The sequence below is a fragment of the Belonocnema kinseyi genome, chromosome 5, assembly GCF_010883055.1.
Source record: "Belonocnema kinseyi isolate 2016_QV_RU_SX_M_011 chromosome 5, B_treatae_v1, whole genome shotgun sequence".
Taxonomy (NCBI): Eukaryota; Metazoa; Arthropoda; class Insecta; order Hymenoptera; family Cynipidae; genus Belonocnema; species Belonocnema kinseyi.
Genome location: NC_046661.1, coordinates 8693733 through 8706529, shown reverse-complemented (window position 1 = coordinate 8706529; position 12797 = coordinate 8693733).

Sequence of the window (12797 nt, the reverse complement as noted above, 5' to 3'; positions counted from 1 at the left end):
CCTGTACCAAGGGCTTCTGCTGAATATGGTTGCAAAAATAAATAGGTAGTCGCGTTCAATTGTCCAGCGGTGGTCCTGAAGGAATTTACCCCCAAGCGGAGGTGTGAAAACCGTGGCAAAAGCTTAACGACACCTGGGCGAGGTGTCTAGAACGGTGAATTTTTCCGTATACTCAGGGTGTACAAAACTTTTGCCGGATCGTCGTATTGATTCCGTTACAAACTGTAACCACCCATCTGACGGCGAAATTCTGCGGGCCGGAGTGGCCCAGGTGGGAAACCGAGCAACAAGACGGCTACCACTTACCTGTTTGTCGTCACTTCACGCCAGAATGAACCTAGTTCGTGGTCACACACTTTTTACGCTCAAACGACCCTCGCAGCTCTTTTAATTTGTAAACAGGCGCGAGATAGGGTTGCCCCTATCAGAGCCCCGTCGGCAGTGTCGGGTGTCAACTAGCACGATGACTAGCTCCCTATTTACCACGAGAAAGTGTAGATACTCACAGGAGTGGGAGAGAAAACACTTGAATTCCGGAATTTCATAAAAATAAATTATAGCCTACCTTTATTGACACAAAATTAGAAAATGAAGGAATCTATGCTTTAGAAGACATTCACAGACTTTATAATTAAAACCGTGAGAACCAACACAATTTTTCGTATCTCTAGAACTGAGTCGCGAAGAGACGCAGCAAGAATTTGCTTGAGGAATCCGCGCGCTGTACGAAATGGCAGCCGGAGACACCCGCGCTATGCCCACATGATCTACAGCATTCTTCACAATCTCGTTGCTTGGTCGTTTGGAGGAATACGTTCGCCTCAACTCATTGTCGTCTCCTCTTGAGCCGAACGTTCCTCCAAGTCACAAGCCGCGAAGGGGTCTCCGCCGGTCCACTCACGGTCACTTCGAAATTTACTCGCGTCACAATTCGGATTTTCAACGCGCGGATAAGATCCGAGAATGAGAAGGCACTTAAAACTGGTAAACAAAAGACCACTTACTTTGGAGCTACCTGAAAACTTCGATGGCGTCCCTCGAATCCATTTCTCATCCTCTTAGTCGGTCGTTATTTTTATTTTATTTCAGTCCACCCGTCTCTGCCTGTCCTCAAGCCAACTGTGAGCTTCGTCCTTCCTTCCGTTGTCTTGCAGCTGTTTTCCACTTAACCTTACGATTTTTTGTGAGGTCTTCATTAATTGGTTGGTGCCAACGAACGAGCTTCAATGGGCGCCCTTCGCAAATGTGTGCTTCCGCGGTAGAGTCCGTCTAGCCGATTGGTTCCGTCCTACGGAGTGATTGGGTTGCTAGTGGTCGTCTTGCTGCTAGTGACAAGATGGCCGCTTCTCCACGTGACAATGCAGGGTTCAATCGGTGTTACCCGATGGTCCTTCTGGTGCTGCCACTCGTCCTTTACCGAGGAACTACCACTCTGTGCTGTTTGCGCTTGACCCATGCTTCCGGTAGCCATCTCTCTGCGTTGAACATGGCCGACGGCCGTGATGGGATTTGATTGGCGCTACGCCCCATGTTTGCGCAGACTTGTTGCGTCGTCCCGCTATTTTCCGGCCCTTCTTCTTATGGTTTGTGGGTGAATAACGGCTCCATGCTATTGTCTGCTCGATGTTTATGAACTGTCAAAAAGTTAATAACATCGGTGTTTCCATCGTGTGGAGGATTCTTGGGTTCCTGTTCGTCGTCACCGTCGGTGCGTTGTCTGGTTCCTCTTAATACTTAAAAAACTCTTTCGTATTCTCTATGTTGATTAAAAGTAGTTAAAAATCTATATATAACTCAAATCACATAAACATCCAAGCATCTACATATCAATTAATCTAAATAGGCAGAATTGGTTTGAGGGTGTTCTCATGTACGCGTGGCTTTAACCAACTTAGATAATAGGCTACTCTAATTAATTTAGATAATAAAAAAAAGTTGTTTCAAAAAAGAGAGGAACCTGACCTAGTCTAGATTAAAGATAAGAAGTAAGCTACTAACCACAATTGTTAGGGGCCGAAGCTGAGGGGGGAGGTGGCAGAAGAGAATTAGGATGGCACACCGAAGGCGACGACGAACATTATGAACTGCTGACAATTCATAAACGTGGAGCAGACAGCATCGTGCATCAGCCGTCCGCCAAAAACCGTACGTAAAAGGGCCGGGTACTAGCGTGACAGCGCAACAAGGCCGCGCCGCTCCCTAGAGGTAACACCAGCCGGTCACTTGCACAACTAAAGGCTAGGCTTAACTAACCAAGGGTGTCTACCGAAACCATAGGTTAGACACGGGCAACATGGCGTGTTAGTTCGACTACCAGCGTCGAGAGGCAGCACTGGACGGGCCACCGCAGCAGACACAACAACCCCTGCAACACCACGTGGCCGAGCGATCACGCGCTGGCTAGAGAGGAGAGGCTGACACGCGGCGGCCAAGTTGCTAGGCAACTAGATGTTAATCATGTTAGCCATGTTAATAGCAGCATTCGGGTAGCCAATGGGAAGCACAGCAGTCAACGAGACAGAACCAATCGGCACGACGGACTCTGTAACGTAAGCGCACATTGGCGGAGGTCACCCATTAGACATCTTCCGTTCTCGTAGGCCAATCAACGAAGGCTTCACAGAAAATTCGCAAGGCCCTGTAGAAAACAAGTTGACGGCGGAAAAAAGGAAGAGAAGGCAGTTGGCTCCAGGACCGTGGCTTGATGGTGTTAACCACGAAACCGATAGTGTAGTGTACTTGTCGGTGACGCCTTCGCGGCTTACGGCTTGGAGGAACGTTCGGCTCAGGATCCGGCAGCAATAAGTTGAGGCGAACGAATTCCTTCAACAGACAAGGCATGACGACAATTTTTAAAATATAAATCTGTACCAGCCCATATCCGATATTTACGGTGTTTTCCGAATAATAGACCAGGTAATGGATATTATCTCGGCTCGTACGGTTTAGTGAATTCTCAAATCATCTGGTAAAGTCACCGAAAATTTAATTAATATTGCCGGAAAGTTGAAAATAAATAAATTTTGGAAATTTAAAGAATTTTCGGAGATTTTTTGGATATTTCCAGAACCGAAGGGGAAAATACACGCATTTTACGAGGAACCTTCCTCTTTTTATTTGTTTATTTTTTCAGAATAATTATAAAAGTTAATTTTCAGGTAACTGTCGATATTTCGAGAAAAAATTTCGCGAATCGTAGGAAGATCGTGACACATTTTGGAAAATTTTCGGACAGTTTTCGATTTTTTATATAATTGCCTCAAACCTTGCAGAGAAAAATGGATCTCTACAACTCAGGGGCGGGGGAGCCGAAGCTAAAGGATAATCAAGAAGACCCTGATTTATTGGAAAGTTCGGCTGTTAGTGAAACGCCAGATACCGTAAGAGCTACGTCGGAAAGGTCGGTCAAACGGTTGGACAAACGACTTGACAGGGGAGGTCCTACGGGAAATTTTAAAGGGTCTTCAGTGAAATACGAACGGGTTGAACGAAGTTCTGTGGGAGTGAATGGGGCGGCACTTCGTTCGTCAGGGCGGAACCAGACGGTGTCCTGGTACCAAGAGAACGAGGTCCCACAAGAGCAGGTACCATCGAACACAGGGACCAGTGAGAAGGCGCGGGGTCCCCCGAAGGTTCTAAGGCAGCAAATTTGGTTCCATCAATCATTTACCATGTTGTAAACGAACCTCCGTGAGTACCGACAATGGCCAGGGATGGGGGGAGACCAGGCTTTAAGGGGTGCGTTATCACCATCTTACACCCCCATTCCCAGAAGAGACATGTGGAGGGGGTGAAGTGGCAATGGTGCTGCTCACTAGGGCAACAACGCCGTTAAGTGGGAGCGTGCGAAAAATCAGTGAAGGGGACCCTCATTTCATGAATGTAGATACTAGGGCCCACAGAATCAAGAATCGAGTCAGCGCTAAGCGCTCCGTATGAGCACCACGAGCACATGTCAAAGGAAAGCGAATGGCTACAAACAGATCGAACCAACCCAACACTATCCGGCGTCGAGTCTCATCCCTCACATGAAACCGACCTTAGCAAGGGAGGAAGAACTCGAACACGAACGAATTGGACAAAGGAGGGGCAGATCGAAAAAATATGATAGGTGCGGGCCCCAAAATTTTTGAGATCCAAGGGAGACCATGCTTATACCATATCCCACTGGGCATGGAGAGCACGAATCACCACGGTGATGCCAAAGCGCGAGTTTTGGTCCGATCCAAAACTTTAGAGACCAACATGCCCCAACGAGCGGGCGGGAACAAGACGATCCGCATCGAGAGCCATGGCGTCAAAATAGAAAGCCGAGTCACAAGGCGCAGAACAGATACTGCCACGGGCCGGAGGAAAGACCGGAACACAGGTGCTATGCACAACCATGTACGCGTATGCTAATAGGTCCGCGAGAACTTGAACCGGAAGCCACCTTTTAAAGGATATTGCGTAGCACTGATTCCGTCAGAACAGATTAAGATGGAACACATAGGACTAGTGCAAGCGGCATTTCCAAGCCCGCTTCGGAGACGCCTTCTACGCCGGTAGCGGACTACCTGACCTGCATGTATAGTCTCTACTAGCTCTCAACATAGTCAATGGATCTCGAAATCCGAATGAATAGGGTATATACTATCCTCAGATCCGATTTTAGGGGGGCCATCAGAAGTTACGGATTTACTGACTACAGCGGTCTGACGGTCCTAGCAGCAACATACGAACGCATAATACCGACCTTAGGTGAGGATTTCGCATCACCGTCCCCAGAAAAATCCCTCATCACTGAATATGAGTACAAAGGGAAGGGGCCTCCGGCTAAAATGAGCAGTTCTGTGGCCGCTATCGTCCCGACTTAAGTTGATGGTGACACCACACAGAGGTCGTCGGAGTTGGCTGATCTGATTAAAACGCTTATCGCAGCCATCGTCTGAGGGGAAGTCGACTCAATCTCCAAAAAGGGGCTCGAAGTTATCCACCTCAAGAAAACAGACTACGAGCCCCACTCCCGTAGAGACCCCATCGGTCTCAGCGAACCAGATCCCGGTAACGCGCACGGAGAGAAAATCAGGTGATGCCGCCTTAGCTCAAGTCAAATGAGCCATCAGCACCATCATCGGATGAAGGTCCTTCGTTACCACTACGATTAGAAGTTAAGGAGCCTCCTAGGGAGAATAGAGGGCTTACCTAGCGGATCTTTACGACTGCCGTATTGGCAACACCCCAAAAGTCCTTGCTCTAATCGATGGCGGTGCATCCCGCACAGTCATGGGAGATATTTGTTTAATCATAGCAGAGCGGTACAAGGCTACCCTGCTCGGCACCGAACAAAGCAGTCATGACTGCAAATGGTACGGGCAGCCAAGTTCAAACCACGTGTTAGCTCCCTATTGAGATCGATCGTGTTTCGCGAATGATGAGGATCGATATTATCCCGAGAATGGATGAACAGGTATTCTTGGTTATGGACTTCATCTACACATTCGAAATCGTACATGAATGGAGCAAATGAACTAGGTTTATGGCGGACTAGCCGGAATTAGTCCACCAATATACTGAGGAGGATACCGAATTGGAAGTGGAGAGGAGGGATGCAAATCCGGCAACATTAGACCAGTGTTCCGACATTAGATAAATAACTGCTGAGGAGCGACAGGAACTGGGCACGTTGGTCGCCGGGATTATTAAGCCCCCTATTGAGGTACTTCCATCCAATGAACGTATCACTCATAGCATAGTCGTCGGGAGACATCCACCGATAAAACAGGCATTATCGAGTGTCTCCGAAGGTTTTGAAAGATATGGAAGATGAAGTGACTCGAATGTTGGCCGATGGAATAGTTAAGCCATCGAAAATCGGATGGTGTATTCCCGTAGTAATGACCCGAAAGGCTGATGGGACGTATAGATTTTCCGTGGACTACCGTAGGCAGAACAAGGTCTCCAAAAAGGATGCTAGATAGCCCTATAAGGAACAGTTGGTAGATGTTACAAATAAAATGTGACGGCGATGGATTTGACGATTGAAATTAAAAAAAGGGATTTAACAAAAGTAAATAAATAAACTATAATTCACATAATTATATGTGAAAAATTAACAGTAGGATACTGTAAATATACATACATAAATGTAAATAAATTCATTAAGGACTTTAGTCTTACCAATGTGTAAATTCGGAGGTGGGTTTTGAAGTGTTAAGTAAGTAACCAAAAAGGGGTTTTCTAAAAATATATTGTAAAAGTGCATTTCTAATTTTTATAAGTAGTATGTTCCAAAGACCTTTGTATTTTACACGTGCGGTGTGGCTTAATTTTTAATACTGATTTTCTTTCACGGTGTTTGGAAATGTGCCGGCTGATCTCTGTCAGCAAAATGGAAGTTGTTTAAAAGATAGTGTGGTGCTTCATTAGCAAATAGGCTATAAAGCAAGTTGCCCATAAAAAATGTTCTTATTTTGGCGACGTTAAGAAATCCTGCTCTTTCTCTCTACTGGATAATATGTTCACTTTTAGAGATGTTATAGATTAAACGAATGCAAGCATTAGGGGCCCTGGTAATCGTATTTAAATCGAACACATAAGATTCAGGCCAAATTGTAAAGCCATTTTTTCTGATTTTTTATATAAAACTCTAAAGAGTACAATAACTCTCGCTAAATGGCGCTTATTCGAAAAAAGTCTATTTTTCATGTATAAAACTAGAAGAAAGAAATTTCCCTCGATAGCATCGTTGTAATAACGTGTTATACTATTCAACGAAGCAGGGAGCAGGTAAGGCAGTTTTCCAGCTCGGATTTTCCTTTGGGTAACCCTAGCGATCGTATACAAAAAGTAGGGGCCCCTACCCAAACGAATGGATGATTTCCCAAAAGGTATGATTTTCGGCAACTGACTCCTAAGCTAGTACATTGTACATTAAATGGCAATATACAAGCTCTCTGTCCAAAAAGGCAGATTGTTCAAACTTGCAATATATCTATAATCTGTGTCGCCCAGTTTCCTCCTAAAAATAACAACACTCGCAGGGGCTGTTTGTAATAATGGCTTATAGAAGTCTAGCGCTCTGTTTTGTTGACCCTGCCAGAGCTTGTGCAAAAAGATTTCAGATTTGAATTTTTAAAACATATTGAAATATTAACTTTAATTGTGTATCTTCTTCTCCTCATGAAAAAAATTTATAGCACGTGTATTGCTTGAAATAAATAGGAAATTCTGATAATTTTTTCTACTAAATGGCCTTCTTTTGGATCATATAATGCGGAAATGTTCTATTTCCGTATAAGAAGAAAACGTTATACAATTGCAAAAAATTACAATTACTGGAGCATCTACAAAGAAAGCGAGAGTTTACCTACCTCATTTCTTGGGTCAACACAGATCTTTGTAATTGATACAGTTGCCAGTAACACTTCCTCGTATACACTAATAGGTCCCCGAGATAAAATTGGTTTAAAAGGTCTAAAAATGTCCCCTAATTACGAATATCTGGGTTCGGTTTTCGGAATGGTGGTCAGTTTTTGTGTAAACAATTTTATTTTCTGAATAATTTAATTGCTTATTAACAGCTAAAATTTATAATGGCTCTTTTGGCTCACAAAGAAAAAATAAAATTTTTTTGCCTATTGTACTTTTTTCGTCGAATTCATTGGATCGGAATATTTTTTTGCTTTCTAGAGATATAATATCGATATAGACAATGTATCAGTTTTAGATTTTTCTGAACAATAGATTCTGAGATACAACTCTGCACATATGTCAATCTTGTTAAAAAATCATTCATTTATAACAATAATGATTTTTTAACAAAATAGTTAAATTTTGAATCAACAAGACAAATTTTAAAGTAAAGTGAGGAATACTGATTGAAAAATTAACTTACTAACCAAATTTTTAAAGTTCATACAATAAATCAGATAAAATGGCCTTACCGCTTTTTCCAGGACCCTTAAGAGCGACGTACACCTTGTAGGCCAATTTTCGATGCCGACTTTCAGGAATTTGTTGTGGAAAAACTAAAGAGAATTTATTACGGAACTTTCTCTATTGAATTGTAGCTTGATTTAAATTTCACATATAATTTTTTTCATATGTCAATGTTGACTGCCCAGACCTGGAGATGGCATTGACAGCGCCCCTATCAAAAGTACAGGGTCAAAGGATGTGCCGGATTTAGTCCACTATAGTTGTCCGAAATCAAAAATTCAACAATAGTTTCAATTACTATTACGTCAGCAAATTCTCGAACTTTCACTTTTTCGAAATTTTGTTTTTTCACAAAATACCGAATATTTTTCCAGAAAATTATTCTTTTTATCATGTTTCCTGTCCTATTTTAAATTGTCAAAAATCAGCAAAACGAAATTTATCAAAAATGAAAGATCGGGACCTCGCCAATTGTTTTCTGAGCATTAAAAAAAATGTATTGTGATACTTCGAGTTCTCCCGTAATCGTGCACACCAGTTTGAACAATTCAGTTTTTCGGAAAACGAATTTAAAGTTTTAGAACATTATAACATATGAATCATGGTACATAGTTCAGTCTTTAATGTCTGGACCGTAGGGTTTACCTTCCTGGTCAAGGAGAAATTCGTGATAACTGTCGGTCGATGTGGAAAACCATTTGCATTTCAGTAGCGATGGAGTTTTTTTCTAGATTGTTTGTGATTTTAATAACTATTTTATAAAATGACTTAATATAAGTGGTCGCATGATATTCTTCAGACCAAAGGAAGGAATCCAAGTTAAAGATCCTTCATTTGCCTTCATTCATTGTCCACGTTTCTAAAACACTCAGGTGTACATCATCATGACAGAGTCATTAAAATAAAAAGTTCCAATTCAATTATAGGTTGAGTATATATTATTTCTATTTCTCCTTTCTCCCATTATTTAATGAAAAAATGATGCAAAATGTATTTAAAATGAGCAATTTGTTAATTTGTAACAAAAAAAGTCAAGAAAAATAAAAATTGATATATATTTACCATTATAGGTTTCAATCATTTGAAATAATTAATAGATAAACATATCATCTTCTGTTAGTTGTCAGTTTCATTACAAAATTGTTAAAATTTATAAGGATACTGATAAAATTTACTAAAAAAAATATTTTTGTGAATAGGAAGACAAGACTTTCGTTTTGCTTCATTTTTCACCTACAGTTTGAGAAAAAGAGAAAGAGAATAAAACGATACTTTTTAAATAAAATCATGGAATTAAAGAGAGAAGAGTTAAATAATGTAAAACATTATAGGAGATTAACCGTTAACGATAATAAGTTATCTCTTGCTGTGAAAAGTTTTTAAATGATCAATGAATTTAGTTAAATTAATATCTATAAGTTTAAATAAGATTGTATAATTATTCAATTAAATGGTTTGAATTGCAAATTTCATGAATTTCTTTTATATTCTTTTTTATTTAATTAATTAAATTATTGAACATAAACGGCAAGTTCTTTGTACAGTGATCAATTAATCATAATCTTATACAGTGTGTTTAAACCTGATCAGCACAAATTAAGCCAAATTGTTAATCGTTTTATAGAACTTAGTTCTAAAGTGTGTCGCTGATTGGTCGAAAAAATCAATATTTGTACGGTATAAATTGGCCACATTGCAAATTCTAGTCATAACAGATTCTTATCCATAATTAGTTCGATGGTGGTTGATTTTGAACAGAATGTTGTTTCATAGTGATTTCGAAGGAACGTACATGTTAAGGCCATGTGATGAGTGGGTCACATGACCAGATTCCTACCTTACCGCCATCTTTCTTATGTCCCAACTTATTTTCACACGAAGCGCCACATCGAGTTGAAAACGTATATATTTATATATTATAAGTGTGGTATAACTAGTGAAAAGTACAGTGTTTCTAGAGTTAGCGGATTTTTTAAGCTTAAAGCATTTCTCGCGACAAAGCCCAAGTGCCTGAGTGCCATTTTTGCCGCCTCAAACACTTGATCGTTAAGCATTAGTGACTCGTCCAGAAAGAGTCCTAGGTCACGAACCCGTGTCGCCTTCTGTAATAATTCCCCGTACAGTAAATACTGATGTTTGGCTGCTAATCTTGTCCTCAAAAATGATATTACTAGGAATTTTTTTACATTAAGCAACATTCCGTTTCGAGAGCACCATTCTTGCAACCTACCAATATCACTTTGAATTTCAAGACCATCATCAAGGGATTAGATAGCTTTAAAAAGTTTAAGATTGTCAGCAAATAAAAGAAATAGACAATATTTGAATACATTTTAGGCAAACCCAGGGCCCTAAGCTTTGTCACAAGAGTACAGTGACCAACCTTATCGAAAACTTTTTAGAAGTCATCGTAAATCGCGTCAACCTATAAGCGCTCTAACAAGTTTTTATTGAGAAATTGCGCCAAGACACATAAATTTGTTTAGGTTGACTGCCCCCGAATAAAAGCGTGTTGTTCGTCGATAATAATACTGTTTTAAGCAAGATAAATTTTATCGTAAATGATACTTAAATGGCCGGTAGTTAGTTATGTCATTACGATTTCATTCTTATGCACTGGTATTATTATTCCTTTTTTCCATTAAAATGGGAAGATCCCCCCAACTACAGAATTATTCAAATTTACGTACAACTGTTAGGTTAAATACTCACAGCATGATCTTAAGAGGACGAGTGGCACCTCATCAGAACCTGCTTCGGGTATTTTATTACACTCAATGTGTTAATGTAGGGCCAGAACTTTTGTGGATTTGAGATGATCAAATTTTCCGTGTATTTAACATATTTTCCATAGCCATTTTCCGAACATGATTTGCATTGTGCTATTAATTTGACGAATTTAAAGTAGTTCGCCCCTAATCCTGTTCATTTGTGATTAATATGTGCTATTTTTTGTCTTAGACCAATTTTTTCAGTTCAGAATTAAACCATGAAGTGTGGGTGGACACTGTAACTGTTTGTAATGAGACATAATAATCATATGCTATTAGGAGATACTCGTAAAATACGTCAACCGCACTGTCCATTGTCAAATCCGAAAGTAGTCCATGCCAGTCCACACTGCTGAGATAGTTAGAGATTCCACCAAAATTAGCTCTCTTGCAGTTCAATCTTATTAAGTTGTCACTGAACAATCTTGCATTGTGAACCGGATCTAGAAAACTTGAATCGCACGTGAGGGGTGGGTGGTATTTGTCTACCGGTAGTAAAAGGTCAACTGTTGCAGTTATTGACGTTTCACATCAGTATGAGAATCCTAAATCCAACAATGATCCGTGGTCGTTTCTATTGCTATTGATTTGGAACAGATATAAATAGTCGAGTGAATTATGTGTATTGCTTATTATGTTAGAAGCTGTCGCGGGTTATTGAAACTACGAATTGTAGATGGCGCAAGGAGCGGAGAAGTGGGAAGATTGTTGAGAGCGTTGAGAACGTGCGGATGTATGCTGGTGCGATGCGAGACAATTTGATTATATAAAATTTGTATTTAAGTAAATTCAATAGCTACTACCTGTTGTATTGCACTCAGTTTTGTGTCTTAATAAAGTAATGATAACATTCAGCGGTGTGATAAAGCCCAAACTCTGACAATTTGATGAAAAGTGATGATCTCCACGTGTTCCTAAGGACGCCATCGAAGGGGAATCCCATATCAAGAGTCTCATTCGTGAATTTGTTTAGACTGATGACTAAATCTGATTTTTGAAAGTACATTATAACTTTGGTTAACAGAAACATAGGTGCCAATGTTGTGGAATAGGCTGAGAAGAGAAAATTTAAAATATTTAAATTGCCTTTCCACTTCCATCCCTCAAATGGCCTTGGGAGTGTTTTTGTGCTGCGAACGGTAAGAAAGGAAAAGGCGATAATCTCGACCAACGAGCATAAGTATACTCTGTTCCCTGAGAGAAGATCCTCTAGGCGCGCATATGGGTTGGCGTTTATGGATGGAGGAGTGTCCTTACCCGTTTTTTCACACGTAGTTTATTAAGTTCTCTTCTCATTGGTCCCTTGGTTTTAATTTAATATTTATTACTTTCGTTGAGTTTCTTTCTAAAATAGTTTAAATGACTTTTACGAGATGTTAGCTATAAAAGAAAAGGACCTTACCGCGTGTAAGGCTCGAGTAACAGGGGTCTACTGTAGCCACTTGAGTTTTGACTCAGTCGCTCTTTTTTGTAATTAAAAAGTTAAAAATTAATCATTAATAATTCTGCAATCCCTGACTTAAAAGTAATATATTCAGAATGTTTGAATTATTGCGATTCCAACGATGTGGAATTTGTCTATAAAGTTTGAAAATTGGGAAAGTAAGCAATATCAAATTGAATATTGAGCGAAAGTTTCTGCGATTAAACTTCTTCAAATTTTCAACTTTCCTAGACAAGAAATGTATCATTAGAATCGGAAAAATTCGTAGATGCGGATTATGCTATCTTCAAATCGCTAATTGCAAAGCTTAAATTCTGCGCATTTCCTTACTTTGACCTGCTGTGGACTAAAGACCCCTGCTGGGGTAACCTTATCCACACTGAGTTTGGTAAGCAAACAGACAAGTAGTAGAAAACATAAAGCCAGTGAGGTAAGTCAATTAAAGAAAATAGTTTCTAATTAATTTGAAGAGGTTCACTCAGATTGGCTGAAACATCTCAACAAATCAGTGCCAGGAATTCCGTACATTGCTACAGCTAACAACTTTACTCAAGATTTTGGGATCCAACATAACCAACCATTGAGAAGCAACCACCTTCCGGAGTTTCCACCCCAATACGTTCTTCAAGGAAATCTGTACATTGCTCCATTCAACAATTATG